This window comes from Plecotus auritus (assembly GCF_963455305.1).
Source record: "Plecotus auritus genome assembly, chromosome: X".
Taxonomy (NCBI): Eukaryota; Metazoa; Chordata; class Mammalia; order Chiroptera; family Vespertilionidae; genus Plecotus; species Plecotus auritus.
Window position 1 is genome coordinate 1386857 of NC_137784.1, and position 13447 is coordinate 1400303.

The 13447-nt window shown below is 52.0% G+C and overlaps 1 pseudogene across 1 annotated transcript; it reads right to left on the reverse strand.

Annotated features, from left to right (window-relative positions):
- Nucleotides 1–12491: 12491 nt before the first annotated feature.
- LOC308239464 (leucine-rich repeat-containing protein 57-like) lies at nt 12492–13206 on the reverse strand (annotated as a pseudogene). Its single transcript has one exon. The product of its transcript is annotated as a leucine-rich repeat-containing protein 57-like (transcript).
- Between the last annotated feature and the right edge of the window lie 241 nt (nt 13207–13447).

Consider the following 13447-nt stretch of genomic DNA (forward strand, 5'->3'; position numbering starts at 1 on the left):
ACCAGGGGGCAGACGCTCCGACCAGTAGGTGAGCTTTCTGGTGGGGTCTGGCTGATCGGGACTGAGCGAGACGGGCCGGACACGCCCTGGAGCCCTCCCGCGGTCCCTCCCCAGCTGGCCAACCCCCCACGTCCCTCCCCGGCCCCGATCATGCACCAGTGGGGTCCCTCGGCCTGGCCTGCGCCCTCTCGCCATCCGGGACCCCTCGGGGGATGTCGGAGAGCCTGTTTCGGCCCGATCCCGCAGGCCAGGCCCAGGGACCCCACGGGTGCATGAATCCATACACCGGGCCTCTAGTGTTTGAATAATGGTCATTGTACCCAATGATTCCGTGCTAAGAAGAGTCCTATACCTATTTCTAAGAATCGTATGCTATTTTTTTTTTGATGTCGTTAATTCTCACTGGAGGATTTTTTTTAAAAGTATTTTTTAAAATTTTTTATTGATTTTAGAGAGGAAGGCAGAGAGAGAGAGAAACATCCATGATGAGAGAGAATCACGGATCGGCTGCCTCACGCACACCCGCAACTGGGGATTGAACTTGCAACCTGGGCATGTGCCTTGATTGGGAATCGAACCCGGGACCCTTCAGCCTGCAGGCCGATACTCTATTTACTGAGCCACACCAGCTAGGGCTCCATGGAGTTTTTAAAAAATATTTGCAAGCCAAAACCGGTTTGGCTCAGTGGATAGAGCGTCGGCCTGTGGACTGAAGGGTCCTGGGTTCGATTCCGGTCAAGGGCATGGACCTTGGTTGCGGGCATATCCCCAGTAGGGGGCGTGCAGGAGGCAGCTGATCGATGTTTCTCTCTCATCGTTGTTTCTAACTATCTATCCCTCTTCCTTCCTCTCTGTAAAAAATCAATAAAATATGTTAAAAATATATATATATATTTGCAAAATATTTTTAATTATTTCAGAGACAGTGAGGGAGGGAGAGAGAGAAACATCCATGAGGAGAGAGAAGCATGGACCGGCTGCCTCCCGCACGCCCACAACCCAGGATGGAACCCACAACCCGGGCATGTGCCCTTGACCGGAATCAAACCCGGGACCCTTCAGTCCACAGGCCGACGCTCTATCCACTGATCCACACCGGCCAGGGCTGTGTACTATGAATTTCTTTTAATGTTGTTAATCCTCACTGGAGGATATCATTCTCCATTGATTTTTAGAGAGAGTGGAAGGGAGGGTGGGGAAGAGAGAGAGAGAGAAGGAGAGAGAGAGAGAGAGAGAGAGAGAGAGCAACATGGATGTGAGAGACCATGTCGGTTGCCTCCCACACGTGCCCCAACCGGGGCCAGCGATCCAAACTTCCACCCAGGTACACGCCCTTGACCTGGAATTGAACCCTCGACCCCTTGAGGCCCGGGCGGGTGCTCTAACCACTGAGCAACACTGGCCAGGAGGTAATGGGTTTTTTTTGTTTGTTTGTTTGTATTTGCTTTTTCAATTCTGTCATTTCAGCACGCAGGGGTCTCATGCCAACCGCATACTTCTACCTCCCCCCCCGCCCCCCGCCCCGGGATGCTGTGGATTTAAAAAAAAAAAAAAAGGAGGGATGCGATCTAATTCTGCTCTTATCGCGTGAGGGACCAGATCAAGTGAATTCGTAAGATATTTAATAGAACCAACAAGGAGCCAGGCTGGTGTGGCCCAGCGTGCTGAGGGTTGAATGGTGAACCGGGAGGTCACGGGTTCGATTCCCGGTCAAGGGCACAGGCCCGGGTTGCGGGTTCGATCCCGAGTAGGGGGGCGTGCAGGAGGCAGCCGGTCCATGATTCTCATCATTGATGTTTCTCTCTCTCTCTCTCCCTTCCTCTCTGAAATCAATAAAATATATATATATATATATATATATATATATTATTTATTTATTTATTTATTTATTTTTTTAAGAAAGGTAAGACATAGCCAGTGTGGCTCAGTGGATAGAGCATCAGCCTGCAGACTGATGGGTCCTGGGTTCGATTCCTGGTCAAAGGCACATGCCCGGGTTGCGGGTTCGATCCCCAGTAGGGGGCGTGCAGCAGGCAGCCGATCCATGATTCTCTCTCCTCATGGATGTTTCTCTCTCTCTCTCTCTCCTTCCTCTCTGAAATCAATAAATATATATATATATATATATATATATATATATATTTTTTTTTTTTTTAAGAAAGGGAAGATATAGCTGGTGTGGCTCAGTGGATAGAGCATCGGCCTGCAGACTGAAGGGTCCTGGGTTCGATTCCCGGTCAAGGGCACAGGCCCGGGTTGCAAGTTCGAACCCCAGTCGGGGGGCGTGCAGGAGGCAGCCGGTCCATGATTCTCTCTCCTCATGGATGTTTCTCTCTCTCTCTCTCCCTCTTTTTCTCTCTCCCTCTCCCTTCCTCTCTGAAATGAATAAAAATCAATATATATATTTTTTTTAAAGAAAGGGAAGACATAGCTGGTGTTGCTCAGTGGATAGAGCATCAGCCTGCAGACTGAAGGGTCCTGGGTTCGATTCCCGGTCAAGGGCACAGGCCCGGGTTGCGGGCTCCATCCCCAGTAGGGGGCGTGCAGCAGGCAGCCGATCCATGATTCTCTCTCCTCATGGATGTTTCTCTCTCTCTCTCTCTCTCTCTCTCTCTCTCTCCCTTCCTCTCTGAAATGAATAATCTATATATATATATATATATATATATATATATATATATATATATTTTAAAGAAAGGGAAGACATAGCTGGTGTGGCTCAGTGGATAGACCGTCGACCTGCAGACTGAAGGGTCCCGGGTTCGATTCCCGGTCAAAGGCACAGGCCCGGGTTGCAGGCTCCATCCCCAGTGGGGGGCGTGCAGGAGGCAGCCGGTCCATGATTCTCTCTCATCATGGATGTTTCTCTCTCTCTCTCTCTCTCTCTCTGAAATCAATAAAAATACATATTTTTTTAAAAAAGGGGAGACCCATGGGCCCCGATGTAAATTGAGGAGATGAATGCCATTTTGCTATCCGCTTTCACTGGAACACATGGTGACTGTTCATTTCCCTGCCCTGTCCCTGTTGCTCAGAATAATTGGCCAGAAGAACAAGAGGCGACTTCAGACCTTCGGCTGATTTACTTTCAAATGTCGGGGAAGGAGTCCCGAGCTCCATATGCGGACGGGGATTCAGGCCGGAACGTGGGACCCAAAGGGGACGCTCCTTAAGAAGAAAATAAAAAAAGAAAAATAGAATGAAAGGAATAAACATTGTGTTTGGCCCTCGCGAGCTACAATAACAAGAACGCCACGGGCCCTGGGGTCTGTGGCTAAGTTCAGAAGTTGAAGGAATGGTCCTGGGAGGATTTATAGGAACTTTTATTTTATGTCATTTTTTATTTATTTATTTTTTAAATATATATTTTATTGATTTTTTTTTTCCAGAGGGGAAGGGAGAGGGATAGAGAGTGAGAAACATCCATCCGCTGCCTCCTGCACACTCCCCACTGGGGATGTGCCCGCCACCAAGGTACATGCCCTTGACCGGAATCGAACCCGGGACCTTTCCGTCCGCAGGCTGATGCTCTATCCACTGAGCCACACCGGTCAGGGCTCTAGGAACTTTTAAAAAATATGTATTTTGCCGAAACCGGTGTGGCTCAGTGGATAGAGCATCGGCCTGCGGACTGAAGGGTCCCGGGTTCGATTACGGTCAAGGGCATGTACCTTGGTTGCGGGCACATCCTCAGTAGGAGGTGTGCAGGAGGCAGCTGATGGATGTTTCTCTCTCATCGATGTTTCTAGCTCTCTCTCCCTCTCCCTTCCTCTCTATAAAATAGCAATAAAATATATTAAAAAAAAATAAAAAAATAAAAAATATATATATATTTAAATTGACTTCAGAGAGAGGAAGGGAGAAGGAGAGGGAGAGACGGAGACATCCATGAGGAGAGAGAATCATGGATCGGCCGCCTCCTGCACGCCCCCTCCTGGGGATTGAACCCACCATCCGGGCATGTGCCCTTGACCGGGAATCGAACCCATGACCTCCTGGTTCACAGGCAGACGCTCAACCACGGAGCCACGGCAGCCGGGCAAAAGATATATATATATATTTTATTAAAAAATGTCAGGGCCCCCCTAGCCGGTTTGGCTCAGTGGATGGAGTGCCAGCCTGCAGACTGAAGGGTCCTGGGTTCGATTCCCAGTCAAGGGCACATGCCTGGGTTGTGGGCTCGATCCCCAGTGGAGGGCATTCCAGAGGCAGCCGATCCGTGATTCTCTCTCATTCTTGATGTTTCTCTCTCTCTGTTCCTCTCTGTGTGAAATCAATAAAAATACCCTTAAAATAAAAAAATAAGTCATCCAAACAGGACCGGCTGAAGCTGCCATAGATGCACCTCTGAATGGAAGTCGTTCAAAGTGAGACACGGAGAATGTCAGTAACGGCTCCCCCTTCCCGTTGCAAAGAGGAACCTTGAGTGACCTGGAGGTCCTCACGCCAGGATGCAGGTCTTGGAGGAGAATGGGAACTGTCTCCTTAGGGGCTGCCTGCCCTGTTCCGATGGGCCGGACCCCAGCAGCAAGCTAACCTACGGGCCGGAGCATCTGCCCCCTGGTGGTCAGTGCACGTCATAGCGACTGGTCAACCGGTCGACCATCTGCCCCCTGGTGGTCAGTGCACGTCATAGCGACTGGTCGACCGTCTGCCCCCTGGTGGTCAGTGCACGTCATAGCGACTGGTCGACCGTCTGCCCCCTGGTGGTCAGTGCACGTCATAGCGAATGGTCGACTGGTCAACCGTCTGCCCCCTGGTGGTCAGTGCACGTCATAGCGAATGGTCGACTGGTCAACCGTCTGCCCCCTGGAGGTCAGTGCACGTCATAGCGACTAGTCGACCGAATGCCCCCTGGTGGTCAGTGCATGTCATAGCGACTAGTCGACCAGTCGACTGTCTGCCCCCTGGTGGTCAGTGCACGTCATAGCGACTAGTCGACCGGTCGACTGTCTGCCCCCTGGTGGTCAGTGCACGTCATAGCGAATGGTCGACCGGTTGACTGTCTGCCCCCTGGTGGTCAGTGCACGTCATAGCGAATGGTCGACTGTCGGCCCCCTGGTGGCCAATGCACGTCATAGCGACTGGTTGACTGTCTGCCCCCTGGTGGTCAGTGCACGTCATAGCGACTGGTTGACTGTCTGCCCCCTGGTGGTCAGTGCACGTCATAGCGAATGGTCGACTGGTTGACTGTCTGCCCCCTGGTGGTCAGTGCACGTCATAGCGAATCGTTGACTTGTCGACTGTCTGGCCCAGGGGTGGGCAAACTTTTTGACTCGAGGGCCACAATGGGTTCTTAAACTTGACCGGAGGGCCGGAACAAAAGCATGGATGGAGGAGTGTTTGTGTGAACTAATATAAATTCAACGTAAAGGAGCGGAGGGGAGAGCAAGAGAACCCTCCGCTCTTTCGGCTCCGCGGGCCGGATAGAACAGCCGCACGGGCCGGATCCGGCCCGCGGGCCGTAGTTTGCCCACGGCTGGTCTGGCCCCTCGTGGTCAGTGCAAGTCACAGTGAATGATCGGCTGGTCGATTGTCTGCCCCCTGGTGGTCAGTGCACGTCATAGCGACTGGTTGACCGGTCGACCGTCTTCCCCCTGGTGGTCAGTGCACGTCATAGCGACTGGTCGACCCGTCGATTGTCTTCCCCCTGGTGGTCAGTGCACGTCATAGCGACTGGTCGACCGGTCAACCGTCTTCCCCCTGGTGGTCAGTGCACGTCATAGCGAATGGTCGACCCGTCGACCGTCTGCCAACTGCCAAGAATCGAGAGAGAGATATTCCACCGAGGGAGGAAGGGAAAAAACCCATCCAACAGGCCTGTGCCAGAGCAGGTCGTAAAAACTAACAGCAACCTGTGAAGTCCACGACAACTGTGACCCAATCGTCGTAAAGAGAGAGAAAAAAAAAAAATGGAAAGGAAGAACCACAGAAAAAGCCAGACCAACTATTTCTTTTTTTCCGTCCAAGTGCAAATTTATAGAGACTCAAAAAAAAAAAAAAAATGGCTGGAGAAGAAAAAATATTCCTCCCGTCACGGCAGACGATTCTTCAAGCTTGTGTGCGTTGTCCTAGGAGGCAGAATATCCGTGTCTGCTGGGCCAAACCGTGGAAAGGAAAAAGAAAAAAATTCAAGATTCGAATTCTCTGAGGTCAGAGGCAAGAGAGAGGCGTTGAATCCTTTGCAAAATCACAGATAACAGGGAAAAAGCAGACATTCACAGCGCTCACATTTTTTTTTTTAAAAGACGCTCTTGGCCTGACCGGTTTGGCTCAGTGGATGGAGCGTCGGCCTGCGGACGGAAGGGTCCCGGGTTCGATTCCGGTCAAGGGCATGTACCTTGGTGGCGGGCACATCCCCAGTGGGGGGCGTGCAGGAGGCAGCTGATGGATGTTTCTCTCTCATCGATGTTTCTAACTCTCTATCCCTCTCCCTTCCTCTCTGTGAAAAATCAATAAAATATATTTAAAAAAAAAAAGACGCTCTTTTTAAAAATATATGTATTTTTATGGATTTCAGAGAGGGAGAGGAAGAGAGAGAGAGAGAAACATCCATGATGAGAGAGAATCATGGATCGGCCGCCTCCTGCACGCCCCCTCCTGGGGATGTGCCCGCCACCAAGGTCCATGCCCTTGACCAGGAATCGAACCCGGGACCCTTGAGTCCGCAGGCCGACGCTCTATCCACTGAGCCACACCGGCCAGGGCACCTCACCACTTTTTAAGCATTGCCCTTTCTGCATGATTTTATTCCCCCGTCTGTTTTTCCAAGGCGCTGGTTTTAAATCGCCTGGACACACACACACACACACACACACACACACACACGCACATGCATTCCGATTCACGACGAAGGAACGGTTTCTGGGCCAGGTTCTGCCGGAGACATTGCTCTCACGGGGACGGTAAACGCTGAGTCTGCAACTCGCCTGCCAGCCCGGCGTGGATAGCGAATTGGACCGCCTGAGTCTGCTCTTGGCGACGGGCTTGGGATCTGAAAGTATCGGGCCCAGCCCGGCCAGGCCGGCGTGGCTCAGGGGTCGAGCGTCGACCTAGGAACCAGGAGGTCATGGTTGGTTTGATCCCAGGTCAAGGCCTCCATCCCCAGGAGGGGGCGTGCAAGAGGCAGCCGGTTCACGATTCTCTCTCATCATGGATGTTTCCATCTCTCTCTCTCCCTCTCCCTTCCGCTCTGAAATGGATAAAAATATATTTAAAAAATAAATAAATAAATTGGGTTTGCACAGAGTCATCTATCTGAAGGCAAGGGCAAATTCTACAGCTAATTAGCACATTGATCTACCCAGACATTAGAAAAGCAAAATCTGTTTGTTTTTAAATTTTATTTTTATTTTTATTTATTTATTTTTTTTAAATATATTTTATTGATATTTTTACAGAGAGGAAGGGAGAGGGATAGAGAGCTAGAAATATCGATGAGAGAGAAACATCGATCAGCTGCCTCCTGCACACCTCCCACTGGGGATGTGCCCGCAACCAAGGTACATGCCCTTGACCGGAATCGAACCCGGGACCCTTCAGTCCGCAGGCCGACGCCCTATCCACTGAGCCAAACCAGTTTCGGCTATTTTTATTTTTTAAAATATATTTTATTGAATTTTTACAGAGAGGAAGGGAGAAGGAGAGGGAGAGGGATAGACAGAAACATCGATGAGAGAGAAACATCCATCAGCTGCCTCCTGCACACCTCCCACTGAGGATGTGCCCGCAACCAAGGTAGATGCCCTTGACCGGAATCGAACCCGGGACCCTTCCGTCTGCAGGCCGACGCTCTATCCACTGAGCCACACCGGTCAGGGCTGTTTGTTTTTAAATTTTAAACTAGAGGTCCAGTGCATGAATTCATGCACCATTGGGGTCCCTCGGCCTGGCCTGTGGGATGGGGTCGAACTGGCTCTCCAACATCCCCCGAGGGGTCCTGGATTTCAAAAGGGTGCAGGCCAGGCCGAGGGACCCCACCGGTGCATGATTGGGGCCGAGGAGGGACATGGGAGGTTGGCCAGCTGAGGAGGGACCGTGGAAGGGCTCCAGGGCGTGTCCAGCCTGTCTCACTCAGTCCTGATCGGCCGGACCCCAGGAGCCTACCAGTTGGAGCATCTGCCCCCTGGTGGTCAGTGCACATCATAGCGACTGGTCAACCAGTCGACGGTCTGCCCCCTGGTGGTCAGTGCACGTCATAGCGACTGGTCGACCAGTCAACTGTCTGCCCCCTGGTGGTCAGTGCACGTCATAGCGACTGGTCGACCAGTCAACTGTCTGCCCCCTGGTGGTCAGTGTACGTCATAGCGACTGGTCGACCAGTCAACTGTCTGCCCCCTGGCGGTCAGCACACGTCATAGCAAGCGGTTGAGCGGCCTTCGCATATCATTAGCATATCACGCTCTGATTGGTTGAACGGACGACTGGATGTGCCCTGGACCAGGAATTGAACTGTGACCTCCTGGTTTCCTAGGTCAACGCTCAACCACTGAGCAACACCAGCCGAGCCGACCTTCCCTTTAATGAGTTTCCACCTTGTCCACCAAACCACACAGGTCATCATGTTTGGGGGGAAAAAAAAGAGAGAGAGAGAGAGAAATGTGACTCGAGAGGTGTCATCCTCTCTTCTTTCACTTCTGTTCCTCCCGGGAGACAATCAAAAAAGGAAGAAGGGCTATTTCTGTATTTTTGCTTTTAAACTTCATAGAGAGAGAGAGAGAGAGAGAGAGAGAGAGAGAGAGAGAGAAGTAGACCTGAACAAAGATCTTGAACTCTTGATCACGTCCACTTGAGGAAGGCATAAATTCCTAAGTCTAAGTGGATCTAGAAAATGTCATTTAAACAGTCATAAGAGAGAGAGAGAGAGAGAGAGAGAAACATCCATGATGAGAGAGAGTCATGGATCGGCTGCCTCCTGCACGCCCCCTCCTGGGGATCGAGCCCTCAACCTGGGCATGTGCCCTTGACCGGGAATCGAACCCGTGACCTCCTGGTTCATGGGTTGAAGCTCGACCACTGAGCCACGCCGGCGGGGCAGACTCTGTTTTTGTTTTGTTTTGTTTTGTTTTTGACGTCCTGTGTTTGGTCAAAGGCCAAGACCGGTTGCCCTGACGCACGAGAGAGCAACTTGGTGATATTATCAAGGAGGTGACGTGTCCTGGAGACAGTATTTACCGAGAAACCCTCGTGAGCTGACGTGCTTTCACAGAATCACGGTTTTCACTGTGTCGGAGCCACGCCCCCGGGAGCTTTCCTTCATTCCACAGGAAGGTCTGCACCTGAAGGGGCTTTCTAAACATGGATCGGTATTGACATCAATAAAAACGTATTAAATAAATAAGTAAGTAAATGAATGAGTAAAGAAATGAACGAGCCCTGACCGGTGTGGCTCAGTGGGTAGAGTGTCGGCCTGCGGACTGAAGGGTCCTGGGTTTGATTCCGGTCAAGGGCATGTACCTTGGTGGCGGGCACATCCCCAGTAGGAGGTGTGCAGGAGGCAGCTGATCGATGTTTCTCTCTCATCGATGTTTCTGACTCTCTCTCCCTCTCCCTTCCTCTCTGTAAAAAAATAAGTAAAGTATATTAAAAAATAAAGAAATGGATGAATGAATAAATAAGTGAATGAATGAATGAATCATAAATAAGTGAATAAATGAATGAATGGATAAATGATAAATAAACCAGTAATAAATAATAACAAATGAATAAGTGAATGAATGAATGAATAAAGAAATGAACAAATAGCCGAAACTGGTTTGGCTCCGTGGATAGAGCGTCAGCCTGCGGACTGAAGGGTCCCAGGTTCGATTCCCGGTCAAGGGCATGTACCTTGGTTGCAGGCACATCCCCAGTAGGGGGCGTGCAAGAGGCAGCTGATAGACGTTTCTCTCTCATCGATGTTTCTAGCTCTCTCTCCCTCTCCCTTCCTCTCTGTAAAATATCAATAAAATATATTTAAAAAAAAAGAAATGAATGAGTGAATGAATAAGTGAATGAATGAATGAATAAGTGAATGAATGAATAAATGAATGAATGAATCATAAATAAGTGAATAAATGAATGAATGGATAAATGTTAAATAAACCAGTAATAAATAATAAATGAATAAGTGAATGAATGAATCATAAATAAATGAATAAATGAATGAATGGATAAATGATAAATTAACCAGTAATAAATAATAATAATAAATGAATAAGTGAATAAATGAATGAATAAAGGAATGAATAAATAAATAATAAATGAATGACATAAGTAAATAAATAAACGGGAGGAAAAATAAAATAAATAAATGGAGAAGGTCTGAACGCATGAGTCTCGGCACGTGAGTGAGGTCCTGGGATAACTAACTGGACCCGTCCTCCAGGGAGCTGGTGACACTGGTGACCTGACGGGGAGCGTGAGGCGGGGTGTCTGTGGGGCCACCCACAGCTGGACGTCAGTCACTCGGGAGGAGAGCCAGGCCCTGGGGCAGCTACGTCCCGACCTGTCGGGCCTGAGGTCAGCGGGAGGCCCCAGCGGCTGGTGGTGGGCAAGATGGGGAGCCCTGAGAGCTCAGAAATGTGGGTGCGCTGGTTAGAGGCTTTGCACGCACCCAGGTACGCAGGCTGTGACCTCAGCGGCCGGCCCCTGCAGCCTGGGACCCCGGGGGGGGGGGGTGGGAGACAGGAAGAGAAAAAAGCAGACAGAGACCCCACAGTTATTTTAAAACTAGAGGCCTGGTGCATAAAATCTGGGGGGGGGGGGTGTCCAAATTTGTTATTATATGTTTATTTCTAGTGTGCAGAGGCAAGATTTTTTAAAGGAAAGAAATGGGGGAAAAAGAGATACAGAGGCAAAGAAGCATTGAACAGACTGTCAAACTACAGCGGGAAGGCAGGGGAGGTTTTGCGGGGGGGCTGTAAGAGATCAACCGAAGGACTCGTACGCATGCATATAAGCATAACCAATGGATAAAAGACACTGGGGTGGGCAGGTAAAGGCATGTACTGGGGGGAAGGGGAGGGTGGGGGGAGGTCAATGGGGGGAAAAAAAGAGACATATGTACCGGGTCAACTGGACATCTTCTGGTCTCCCAGGCCGGCAGGGGAGAGCAGTTAGGGGCGATCAGGCCGGCAGGGGAGAGCAGTTAGGGGCGATCAGGCCGGCAGGGGAGAGCAGTTAGGGGGCGATCAGGCTGGCAGGGGAGAGCAGTTAGGGGGCGATCAGGCCGGCAGGGGAGAGCAGTTAGGGGGCGATCAGGCCGGCAGGGGAGAGCAGTTAGGGGCGATCAGGCCGGCAGGGGAGAGCAGTTAGGGGCGATCAGGCCGGCAGGGGAGAGCAGTTAGGGGCGATCAGGCCGGCAGGGTTGCGGGCAGCTAGGGGTGATCAGGCCGGCAGGGGGGTGTAGTTAGGGGCGATCAGGCAGCAGGCAGGTGAGCGGTTAGGAGTCAGCGGATCGGGCTTAACCAGCAGTTGGATATCCCCTAAGAGGTCCCGGATTGGAGAGGGTGAAGGCCGGGCTGAGGAAAGACACCCCCCCACCCCCGGGTGCACAAATTTCATGCACCGGGCCTCTAGTCAACACTATAATTGAGCTGTTGGATGGGAATAATACACAGATCCTCAGACTCACCACGGCTGCCTCTCACCATTACTTCAATTCCAGAAAAATGTGAACTGCGGCCACAGAGGTGGGACGGCAGCTGATGGTCCTGAAAGTTCGTTCATTGGAAACGAAACACGAAATTTCAAGCTGTGGTGTGGCCCTCCCCGGCAACGCGCTACCGGTGTCTTCAAACCAAACGGATGATGGTTTGGAAGATCCACAGTGTCCATTGCTCCATCCATGACTCAAAAAAACGAAGAATTCTTCACGTCCGTTGGTTCCTTTCAGCTAGCTCTGGGAAGGAAAGAGACCCAATCTATACTAATAAAAGGGTAATATGCTAATTAGACCGGACGTCTTTCCGGACACCCTCCCGGACGTCTTTCCGGACCAAGCCATGGTGGCGGGGGCCGAGGCAGAGTGGTTGGGGGCGACCAGGCAGGCAGACAGGCGAGTGGTTAGGAGCCAGCGGTCCTGGATTGCGAGAGGGTGCAGGCTGGGCTGAGGGACCCCCACCTGTTGCATGAATTTTGTGCACTGGGCCTCTAGGGAAATATAATCTCCTGCCGGGCCCATGGGACTCAGTGGTTGAGGTTCGACGTATGAACCAGGAGGTCCCGGTTCAATTCCCCGTCAAGGGCACATGCCCGGGTTCGGGACCCGATCCCCAGCGTGGGGTGTACACGAGGCAGGCTATCCACGATGCTCTCTCGTCATGGATGTTGCTCTCTCTCTCTCCCTCTCAGAAATCAATAAAAATATTTTTGTAAAAAAACGGAAAAGAAGTATACTCTCCGGCAGTACCAGCTCCTTCCTGCAGACGGGAAGCCTTCGATTCAGCCAGACTGCCACAGGTTCCAGACCCACGTCCCAGAAGGACGCCCACGCGCGTGGAGACACAGCATCAGGGCAGCGTCTCCTCGGCGGCCGCGAACCTCGCCGTGTACCTGTCGTAGCCCTCCAGTTGCTCCATGTCGAAGAGATTGCCATCCACGGCCGGCAGGCAGAGCTGGGGGTCCCTGAGGATGCCCCGTGGCAGCGTGGCCAGCTCAAGGTCGTTCCCTTCCAGGCGAAGAACTTGGAGGCGCGGACAGCAGGCGACCTTGGCCGAGATCTGAGCCATCCAGTTCTGGTTGAGGTTGAGTTCGAAGACCTGCATGGCCACCACGAAGTCAGGGAGGTCCCGAATCTGGTTGTTGGAGAGATCCACCACCTCGAGGAGCGGGAGGCAGCCAAGTTGGGGAGGTAAGGCCCTCAGCCGGTTCCCGGACAGGTTCAAGGTCTTGAGGGCGGACAACGGCCCGAAGGGACAGGGCAAGGCTCGTAGGTGGTCGTTCTTGAGACTCAGCGTCTGGAGGTGCTTCAGGCTGCACAGCTCGGTGGGAAGAACGGTCAGTCGGTTGTCATCGACACACAGGCTCCTGAGCACACGGAACGTCCCCATCCCCGTCTGGGGGGGCAGGTTCTTGATCTTGTTGTTGGACACGTGGATGGCCCACAGGTGGCCCCTCAGCACCTGTCGCTCGGGGGGGCAACGCGGTCAGCCCTCGGTCCTTGAGCTGAAAGACACCCGTCTTCTTGGCTGCGTCCACTGGAGGACACAGGGCTCTGTTCCCCATCCTGGAGTTGGGGTTCAGGCCAAGAAGAGCAAGGAGCAGAGGAAGGAGGAGACGGCCCGACCAACAGGCCTTGGTGTCCCGGGGCTGGACACGCCAGCCAGGAGCCTGTGAGGATCTGCGAGCTGGCCCAGGACTGGCCTCCAACCGCTCCGCTCACAGCTGGAGGCGACGATAAAGACCGGACACGTGAGCGAGCCTGCGGATGTGCGTCCCTGGCTTGCCTGAGGGGCCAGGCCCTGTG